Source organism: Parus major, chromosome 2 (genome assembly GCF_001522545.3).
Source record: "Parus major isolate Abel chromosome 2, Parus_major1.1, whole genome shotgun sequence".
Taxonomy (NCBI): domain Eukaryota; kingdom Metazoa; phylum Chordata; class Aves; order Passeriformes; family Paridae; genus Parus; species Parus major.
The window spans coordinates 39,774,001-39,785,319 of NC_031769.1; the positions used below are offsets into that span (position 1 = coordinate 39,774,001).

Here is an 11,319-nt window from a genome sequence, read left to right on the forward strand (position 1 = left end):
TCTTGAACTTAAAGTTTATACAGCAATTGATAACTGAGGCAAACTTTGTGTACTTAAACTTTTGAAAATTAAATTAAATTAAGAGGGTGTGTTTAGCCTGTGCCAGTATGGCCTGTAGTTTCTGCAACCAGCTTGTCTAAATACAGTATTAAAATTTGGAAAGACTTCAGCATATATATTTTTACAGCTAGAATGTGTCCTTGAAACCTTTTTGTATGTCTTCTCTCTGTCCTCCTTTTCTTCCATTTCTCTAATTCTCTCCCAATGAAACTGAGCTGAAGCACTGAAATTAAACTGAAAGTCATGTTTATGAATCTGTTTTCCATGCTTCTGCACCAGACTCTGCTCTTTCATCCTTTCCCTGACCTTCTCATTTATCTTGTAAGCACTTCAGGGTAAGGATGGTCTTGGATCGTGTGAAACACCTTGTTTGATGGTGGCCCATATTGATATTTGGTTAATGCTACATGTATGATGTATAAAAGTTGCCTTTGAAAGGAGAGTAAAAATAAATGAAGTGTCATTCTTGAGTATAGCTTTTGAAATTGATAGCATCAATTTGCTAACAGGGACATTTATAAGCATTTCTAAGAAATATTATTTGTGTTTGTATTTCTCGAGCTTTCACTGTATAAACAAGGTCCTTGTAAATTTAATGCTCTAAAAAGAATAGTTTTAGTTTTATATAACTACAATTAGTTGGGGTAAATTTGCATGTGAAATTTGGAACACCTTTGCCAATAAAAAGAAAGCAAGCAAAACCCAAATGAAGAGCAGAATATGGAATAAAAAGTACATTAGCATGTCTTTGAAGACCAACCTAAATACCTGCTAAAAATGCATCTACTCTTATGTATCTTCTACTCTTTTGAAAATAGGTTCTTTTTTGCTGCCCTAATAAACCACCCTTATCAGAGCAGATGTTTATTAGGAATATTTTTTTGTAAAACAAGTGCTAGAAGCAGAAAACTGCAGTTAAAGTAAAATTAGAGAAGGACAGGAAGAATGCATGTGACTTACATATCTGTAGTCTGTGCTACTTTCAGATGAAACAATTGAGCTTTTAAAAAAAAAAATTCAAGATTTTGGATTTTTTTTCAAGTCTTCAAGAAATAGATCTAAACATTGGCCTCAAACTGTCATTTACTGTAAAATGGCCATAGATGATCAGTTGTTCAATAAATGTCAATATTATAATAAAAAGATACAGAAGTTTTAAAATTAATCTTGGATTGGGCCTTCTGCAGATTTTCAGAACATCCCCTTACTTCTATCACTTATTGATTGTCCATTTGATTTATATCACAGCCTGAAGTCTAACAGTCATCATTCTTCCTTTTGGGCATTACAGTGACATAGCTCTTTCACTGTTATCTTTGATGGAATCCATTTTTTGCTTTTCCCAGCTCCTTACAGGAAACATTCAAGTTAGTTCCAGACCATGTGGCCTTATATGTATGCACAATGATGATTTATAGCTGCATTATTTGTATTATACCCTAAAAGCTATTTTTACGTTGCATTTCTTTCTTTTTTGATAGTCCAGCTCCACAGTGAGAACGTACCAAAACAGTAAATCGAGAGTGACCATGAGCCCTGGCTTTAGCTCCCAGTGGAATAGCAGCCAACCTGCTTGGAATACATACACCTTTCCAAGAGCAAGCTTGCACTACCAGTCTCATGCTAGCTACACCTACTGTGCTGGACATCCTGCTGTAAGTAATGAAAACCTTTTTTGCAGTTACCTGAATGAGCTCTGTGATTCCCTGGGAGGTGGAGACACTCAGGGGCTGATGGTTCAGCACCCTTCTCCAGCAGTCCTTATGTCTGTGCCAATCAGAACAGCTCACATGTACTAACCCTAACTCAAAAAAATATTAGAATGAGTCTTAGCCATAAGCAAATGTGAAAGTTTTATGCCTCAGTACAAATACATATATTTTTATACATTTAGCATTCTTTCTGTTTGCCTGAAATTATTGTTGTGTGCCTGGGTTTTGGTGGCAGAAACATAGTCTGAAAAGCAGTATTACAGATGGCCTCATTTCTGTTTCTGGTGAGCCTGTAAGATGAATGAATTATTCTTTCTATTTCAGACGTTTTAAATTGTGTGGATTAGTCAGAGAAGGAGAGCATCTCTTCTCATCATTAGATTTGTTTAGACTCACTACTTTATCATTAATGTGATCAGTAGTGAACATGCAATCTTGTTGCTAAGCAAAGACTACTGGTCTTCTGTAATTGCATGAACTGGTGGCCAAAATGAATGGGGAAGGGTGGCTCAGTGTTGCTGTGTGTTTTAATTTGACAGTCATGAAAGGGTCACAACTATAGCAGGATGGTGAGTCTTGTCATATTGGTATTGTTGACTGCTTATAGCAGAGCCCTTTCATTCATGTAGTTTCTGGTTTTGAAAGACCCCCAAGAGTGTTAATGGGAGAAAATCTCATTAGCGTAAGCAATCTTCCTTTCTTCCCCACTCCACACTTTGTTGTTTTAATGTTTAGATTTGAACTTGGCTTTGGACATTTGGTTATAGAACTTCTTAAAGGACGTAGCATCTTAACCTCCTGCCGTGTGTACATGGTGAAGTTTTGCTATCCTACAGTGAATTCCAGTAGGGAAATGGGAAAGTGCAGCTTTTGGTACTGAATGGAAATTGTGCCATGCAGTCTTATTGCAAGATCCTTGTGATTTGATTTCGTTTTTCTGTCTTACCTGCCAACAGACTTCTGTCTGGAAGTTTGCGTTAGAAATTGTCTCAAACATTAACATGGTAATTGAAATAAAGGAGAGGAATAAATTTGTAAAGCCTTACCTTTTTTTTTTCTTGAGATGATGAGTTCTCAGAATAAATTAGACATATCTATGGATTCTTCTGTTTGCTCACTTCCATTGTGGTGTCATTGAAAATGATAAAAACTGTTGTGAAGAAATAAAAAGTATTTGACATCAGAAGGGCGCAGATATTTTTCTTGTTTAGAATGATGGCTCAAAAAGAGTCCCATGACAGCTTAATTTATCTTAAACTGTGGATATTCAAATCATTAACTGCTCCTTAACTTTGATCATTTAGAATAAACACTATCCCCTCTGTGACTCAAGCTTTAACTCTGCTTTGCAAAAAAGCATATAAGAAGAGTGCTGTACTTCCTGGAAGAGAGCTTAAAATTTGAATTAAAATTTCAGTCTTTTAAAGCTACTTCCACAGTTCTTCTTTCCTTTGTTTAGACTAAAGTTGAGGGTAGCTCCACTAGAATTGTAGTACAATATCTGTATGTTGTACATATACAAGCTGCACAATATTTGTTTTCCTTGAGCATCCTAATATGTAGTCACTGGAAATGATACATCAGTCTGGAAGCTAATTTATCTGATTGCTGGAAAGCAGAGATTTTAGAAAGCAGAATTGCATAAATCCTTTGTGTAGATTGATCAATTAGTCCTGCCCTCAGTGTCCCTGGGTTCAAATATTTACAAAGCTTAGCACATTTCTTGGTACCATCTCATCTGAGGAGCTCTGTTGCAGTGCTACTCCAAAGAGATCGGACAGATTTCTTAGGCTGGTGATAAGAAGCTGTAACAGCTAGCTACCATTGCAGTAACTACCACTGTGATCACACGTTTTTTCCATACCTTCCCTACTTCTGTATTCTCTGAGGGTGAGTCCATAAGCAGAGCCTGGGCAAGGCACTCCAGGAAATTCAGCTCCTCCCTTCTGCAGCATCAAACGAAGTTCAAGTTGCCAAGAAAAAAAAAAAAAAAAAAAAAAGCTTTAACATTTGATTTGATATCTGTTTCATTGTATATGATAAAGTTAGAATTAGTCTGGTTCCTGTTTTTAATTTGAATTTGTTTAATCTGGGCTCAAACCAATCTTTTTATGGTAAGTGACAACAATAAAAGCTGGATATGGGGCAGCTCCTTTATTCATGAATCTTCCAAGTGTTATGTGCTCAACTGGATATCTGCTTTACTTCAGAGGATTTTATTTGCCCTCATCTGACACAGGTTCAGCAGAACAAGTTGTAGGTTGTAGAGCTGTATGAAGCTGTTTCTGCAAAACCTCCCACATGGAATATGTCTAAAGATCATTGCAGTTCCTTGACACTTTGGGGGCTAACAAACTTACAAGTGCTTTGCAAGTTCAAGGCAGACAAATGTCAGGGAGTTGGATCTGCCCTTGAAGTACTTAAAGATATTAGTCCCTGAAGACAGTGCCAAGAGAAAAGCTTTGGATTTCTCTACTGTTTGGTGAAAAGCTGAAGGAGACAGAAAAAGATTCATTTTAATTGGGCCAAATATAACTTAAAAAAAAAAATAAATCAATTCTCTAAATTTTTTATTTTTTATTTTTTTTAAATCTAAATGAAAGAAAAAATATCTTACAAAGTGCAATGTTAAGAGACCCTTAGGACTCTGGCTGGTCCTGAGTATGTCAGAGCCAAAGGTGGAGTTTTTATTTTGTTATGTCAGAGAGCACCCTTGGCATCTCTTTTCTATAGTGCCGCAGTCATTCATTAAAAGCAGTCTTTCCACCCTAGGAAAGAAAAGAACAGGAATTTTGTTTAAACAGGGTAATTTTTCAGCCCTTGAGTTATCTAAGGGAAAAATAGACTGCATATCATCCCAGTCAACAGTGCAAAGCAGTTTTTGAACAAACAAGAATGTGCTAATTTCTAGCTATACTGGGAAGCAGGATACCCTGCAGGATCTGTGTATACTAATATAAATGATAATGTGGTAGATGGTCCTTACGTAGTAAATGATTTTTGATATTAGGGGCTTGAAATTCTCTTGGCATTCACACTCAGAGGCTTGCAGCCAGAAAAATACATCATGTAGTGCTCAGAATAGGAGAAGACACCTAGTCATCTAACATGATTTTCTCTGGAACTTTCTTCACACAGGAAGATAAAAAATAGACAAAATAATTCTGATTATCCCCTCTGGGCAAGATCGGAACATTTGAGTGATAGTGTCCTTTGAGCACTTTCACATCTACACAGGCTTTCTACCCATGCTTTTTCAAAAGTCTCAGACTCTCTTCATTTCCCTTTCTCCACTTTTTGCTGGAAGGTTGACAGAATTTCACAGATCTTTGGAAATCTTCTCCACTGAATTAACTCTAACAAATGAACTACTTAGACTGTACTGTTGTTTCAAGGAAATACATCTGTAAAGTGAGGAAACAAACACAGATCTCATCAATTTTGGAGTATTCCAGCTGAAGGAGTCTTTTATGCCTTTCTTTGGATATTCATGTAGGAGTCTCAGATACCTGCCATGCTTACCTTTGCAAAAGTCAGTCCTTACTTATGAAAGAATTTGGACATGTGATACTCTCTGATGAAGCAGAACTGTTACAGAGTGTTTCACCCTGCAAGGTTTGAAACCTTTGTTGTATGCCCATGGGATGATGAATTTAGCTACATGTATTAATTTCTCCATGTGTGTGCATCTCTGTAGCACGCGCGATGTCTTTGAATTCCTTATCTAGATACCCAACCCAGTCTATGTAAGACTTTCAGATAGAATCTGTTCTGCACTCTAACAGGATTTGGTCATGCTCCACTGGATCAGTGACAGCCTTCAAAGCATGATTGGTTAAATCTGTAGAGTTATTATTTGGCGCTCTACACATAATGTTTACAAGCTGTTACAGCTGAGATGTCATATATAGATCAGACAATCAGTTTGCTTAGCAGTCCCCATTCCAACAGTCTGTCCCCAGACTTCTTTCTATGGCTTCTTTAAATGCGTGATTGCTTCTGAAATTATGCTGTTAGTTGGAATGTGAAAAGCAGAATTAAAAAAAACCCTGTGATGCAGAGTGCTATGAGGCACTACTGGCATTCTTCCACTCACTTCTCCAAGCCCTAGTAGGGTGTAAAATCTTTAATCTTAGAAACCTTAAGACCCAGTAGAAGGAGCTGTAGCTCCTTTTACACATTTCCACTGACAATCTTTGGATAGAAAAGCAGAAAGGGAGCAAGGCTGTCACTGTGGACAAGTCTAATGGAAGGGCTTACTCACTGTCAGCATGACTATGCAGAGTCCATCGGAAAAATTTCCAATTCCAGGTAGGTAAGCCTCATTGCTGATGACAGAACTGCCGGACTGCAGCACTGCACAGCTGTAATGCTTTATGTAAACTGACTGTTCTGATCATTACCACACAAATTGGATTAACATCTGTAGTGAGCTCTCAGTGATTGACTGTTTTAGCAACTTATTTTGTATACATTTATAAAATTAGAAAGCCTGCCATTTTTACGGGATAATAGTGTTTAGGGACCACCTGGGGGTGTGAGGTACAATTATCAATTTGTTTATATACATATGTATAACGGCCAAATTATTAGTTTCAAGTGTATATAAATATTTTATATACATATAAGACAGATCAAGCTTTTGGCTAAAATCTTTGCAGAATGATGTAGGAAGGTTCTCAGTGCAGGGCTGGAGTTGGTTATCAATCTCTAGTTTTCTGATGTGATCCTGTTCTTTGCAAAGTAAACCTAATTAAGGAATACATTTTTTTGAGTGAAATATTCTACTCAAAGCTGGTTCTGTAACACCAAAATAAGACTGACAGAGGCAATTTACTAATGCATACCAAATTCATAAGATAGACCACAAATTATGTGACAATATATTATAATGCAAAGATAATGTTTTAAGAAGTATCTCTCCTTAAATTTGGGAGGTATGCATACGTAGCATGGGTGTCCTATTCAGAACAGACCTTTATTTCTCTAGAAATATAAATAAAACAGATCAGCAATCAAATTTGGATTGTTTTTCTTTTTAATACAAAGATCTTTCCAGTGAGTAATGCTGTTGCACCTCTCCTTAGAGAAAGAGACAGTGCTAAGAGTGAAATGCTTATGCCGTGTAATCCTGTCATCACTAATTTCTGAGATATCTGTTTAAACAAAAGCTGTCACTTTCTGATCTGACTTGAGCCTCCTGCCTGATTCATTTTGTAATGTCACGAACAGTGGATTGTGGATTCGTGGAGTAGAGCTGGTCTGATTAGAGAGGAAGAAACTTCTTTTTACACATGCACATCCTTATAATCAGCAATGATGGGAAAGGAAATAAATAGTACAGTAGGCATGAATTGGAAGTGTCTCCCTAAGAATCTCTCAATTACACTTGAAGTTCTGAAGCTTTGGCTTTCTCTGTCCTTAGTGTTAACCCTTTCTTACCTTCATGGGCCTTTCATGTGAGATTGCTCCCTACCATTCTCTAGCCAATATTTCTTTGGCACTATTGACCCTTGTCATTATAATAGCCACAGATGAAAAAAAAGTGGAAATGGATCCAAGAAATTATACACTGTCGAAGGACTATTGAGCAAAATATCTGCCAGATGTCATGGTCTTACAGTATATAAAGTATAAAGGATGTGTTTTGTTCTTCTAAAGTTGGTGACAGCCCCAGCTTTCCCCCATTAGTTAATCTAGGGAAAGATCAAGCACTGTCTGGAAAGAAGTAGGAAAGAAAATTCCCAACCAGAAGTAAAAAGAGAAGTGTATCACCACAAGCTATTTTATGTAGTTGCTGACATGTTCTTTATGAAATTCTGCAAGAACAAGTGAGAGTGTAAAACGCAGAGGCAGTCATTAAAGTGGGAATTAAAAGGATGACATCTCCACTTCTAGGTATCAGTTGAGCTATAAGAGAGAAGCTGTGCCGATTAGGAGAAAAGTAATGAAGGATTGCGGACAAAGGAATATTTTTAATTGATGAGATGTTGTAGCTATCAGGTGCAATGAGTAGCTTAGTGATCAGCTGCAAATCCATATGCTAACTGCTGACATAAATTATTTATTCTGTTTATCTATTACCTCCATCTACAGGAACAGAGCCTCAAAAACACGAACTTATTAGGCCACAAACGTAAAACTCATTTCACTGTGGCTTGGCTCCTTTGGAGAAGAGAGGGTGGAAATTTCAAACCCCCAAACAAATATGTCTCTTAATTAACTTTTCTCACCATCTGTGCTTACTTATAGCTGAGGCAAGCAGTACCAGTGACTTGTGAGATTGCTTTCAATGCTGCCTCTTTAGGCCAGCTTTTCAAAGCAGCAATCACATGCAGTTAATTCTGATCAGATCAGCTTATCAGCTCAGTTCATTGTAGTGCTTTCATAATAATTCGTGTGTGACAGCCCATTAAAACTTGGCCAGGCCTTTAAAAAAAAAATCACAAAATCCACCAATGTGTTTTACATTCAGCGTTTGTTATCCAGCATATTTGTTTTGTGTATTAAGCTTTGAAATGGAACATTAGCAAAGGGTTGTAGAGAAAAGTCACCAGCAATATAGAACTGTAGCCAAAGTACTTTACTGTATCTTTCCTCAAAGAGTAGTTTTATTCAAAAATGTGTACATGATGCTGTAATAATTGTGTTAGATGTTGTCTGTGGCTCTGCTCGGCTCCTGCAAAGGACAGTGCTGTGGATGCTGCCTGCCGGATCTGTGAAGTGTGTGAAAGGCCACTGGCCACGGTGGTTCAGGTTGAGCAAGCGACTTTTTCCCTTCTGGAGTACTTTTGATGGATGGCAATTACAATTTGAAGTTGAATGCACTGCTCCAAAAGGGCAGTGCCTCTCAGAGGGGAGGGAGAACACTGATAACACAAAACCCTTCCACTGACTTGCAACAAGTATTTTTCAGAAAGTCTGGGGAAATGGAGAAGTTTCACGTGAGTTTAGAGATGTTTGGTTTCTGTGGGAGAACTTTATTTTGAGGAGTTTCTGGTTTGAATGTGTAAATGTTATTTTAATGTTATTTTTTCTAGTATCCTCTACTCACACATCACACATATTATGTTTTGCCATTGTTTCTCTTAATCTTAAGTTAAGAATTTTGTAGTTGATGTTTGTTGATGCCTTTTATTGATTTGTTTCCTGTGTGTTATTTAACAGAAAAAAGTCAAATTTTCTGCAAAGAACACAGGACAAAATATTTTTTTCTCAACAGTTAATACTAACAAGATTAGAAAAAATCCCCTGTATATAACTAGTGTCCTTATTTTCAAGAAGAAAGATTTCTTCATGGGATGTATAATTGAGATCTCTGAAATTACCAAGAGTGCTTATACAGATATATCCACAGCACTGATTTATTGGTAAAATAACTACTGCTGGAAAGTTTCTCATCACCTCCAAATGCTAATAAAGTCAGCCATTTTGGGGATGGGACCTTTTTGTTTATTAACTCTATGGGAATCTTCTTGCTGATTCTACATATTTTATTCTTGTGTAATGAAGTGGAAGAAGACACAGAAAGATAGTATTTTCAATAGACTAAAAACCCAAACCAGATGCTGGTTTTTTCTTCTTTTTTTTTTTTTTTTAAAGAGAAGAAAATTCCCTAAATTTAGACTGTAAAATAGGCTTGTAGGCGGCAGTAAATACAGATCTTAGTAAATGTCTATAATTTACAGCTACAGATATATATCTACCTATACATATCACTATATGCATTTCTGTCTGTATCCATGAATGTGTGTCTATATATATATGTATATACACGCTTCTAGTGTTTGTTTTGGTTTTCTGCTTTAATTTAGCAAATAGGAGGTGTATGGTTTTAATTTAGCTTCTCCATCTCATTTTCAGTAAGCCAGACAGGTTGTCTTTAGGATTTGTTAGTTAAGGTGATGAGTTCCTTCAGGCTCCAGAGAAAATCCTGGTATTAGAGCTTGACAGTAGATACTACAAACTGCCAACCTGTCACATGTTTTGGAGAAACCTGACACTTTTTGAAAGATTGATTATTGTAAAAGGCCAGCAACTGTGTTGCTTTTATTTTAAATAATTAACATGCTCAGGCAACTTCCTTGTATTGCAGCCTCCAAGGGTGAAGAGTTTTGGACTAGTCTGAGCAAATACTACTTCAAATAATTTTGCTGATGGGCTCTTTCTCTTCTCTCTTAATTTTAATTGGGATTATTGATTTAATATAAACCCATCCAATTCAGTGAAGGCATAAGGGATGAAATTTTCCTTTTGCACTTAGACCTATCTCCTTGCCTTGAGGATTTATTTACACCAGGGATGCTATTCAACAGCACTGTCAACAGCCACTTCTGCTAACAGAGGGAGATGGAAGAAATGCATGTCTGTGGGAAATATTGATTTGTCAAAATTGAAATGTTCTTTTGATGACATTTCAGTTTTTTTACCCTTGACAAATTTCAAATGTTGCTTTACTGTAAACCCAAATGCTGACCGAAGATCATTTGTCCCTTGATGATTTCTAACATATGTTTCACCAGTGATTTAAGCACTCTGTTGAGAGCACGTGACCAAATAAAGATCAAAATCCTAGAGTTTCTTGCATGACCATGGTTAATTTGTTAAACAATCTAAATTTTCATCTTTGTCACCTTTGCTGAAATGTTTGCTCTTGGTTTTGTTAGCTAGGTTTCTTCTAAAACAAACATCTGAGAGGCATTGTGATCTGTGTGTCTGTTTTGGGCAGGTTTTTCATTAATTTCTCTACTTTTGGCCAGTTTTAATGTTTCTGTGGGAGAACTTTATTTTGTGGAGACTGTAGGCATTGTGTGGAAGGTATTTCTCCACCACTCTTGAAGGAAGGAGCTGGAGTTTTTTTAGAGGAAAAACAGAGATCCACAAAATAACAGGCTTTATTTCTGAAATCCAGGGAACAATTCATCATAGTGCTGTTGACTTCTTCCTTGATAAGAAGTCTATTGACCTCAGATGTATATCAAAAATACTGTAGAAGAAAGTCCTATCCCAAGGCATGTAACTAGATGGGACAGAAAATAGGAAAAAGAAGCAGTGGCACTGAAAGGGATTCTACCCAAGGTCCTGCAGCTGTTGGAGGAAAAGAATGGCAGTAAGCTTTGGTTTTCATTCATTCCAAGTGTGTACCTTATTTGCCAAACAAGGCTCTTTTCTGTATTTTTTCCAAGTATATAACTAGGCGGTATTTGCTTTTCTTCTAAAACCTGTAACTATAAGGTGATGGAGGTGTTTTAGTGAAGTCCAAAAGTTCTAGCTGAAAGCAGATATGGTTACTTATGCTTTTTGCTTTCCACCAGTGTCTCTCTTCTATGTTGAATCAGGTTCTCACTAACGATGTCAAATACAAACATTTGTGCTTTTGGGAAAATATTTCTGCAGGGGCATCTCCCCTGAAGGCATCATTCCTTTGTTTATTTTTTTACTACTTCTATTTTATTTGTCAGTATTTTAATATAGTTTTTATTGCATTTACCTTTTTAGATGTGAGATGGACTGCCTGGATTTTGCCAAATAGTCTGTCTAACTTTAG

The 11,319-nt window shown here is 36.8% G+C and overlaps 1 long non-coding RNA gene across 1 annotated transcript in view; it reads left to right on the forward strand.

The window, feature by feature from the left end:
• The window catches only part of LOC117243876, a 113,801-nt gene extending 110,686 nt beyond the window's left edge, over positions 1-3,115 (forward strand). The window contains exons 3-4 of the long non-coding RNA XR_004495825.1: positions 1,542-1,715; positions 2,508-3,115. This is a non-coding gene — a long non-coding RNA (uncharacterized LOC117243876). The remainder of the gene's footprint in view (positions 1-1,541; positions 1,716-2,507) is intronic.
• The last annotated feature ends 8,204 nt before the right edge of the window (positions 3,116-11,319 follow it).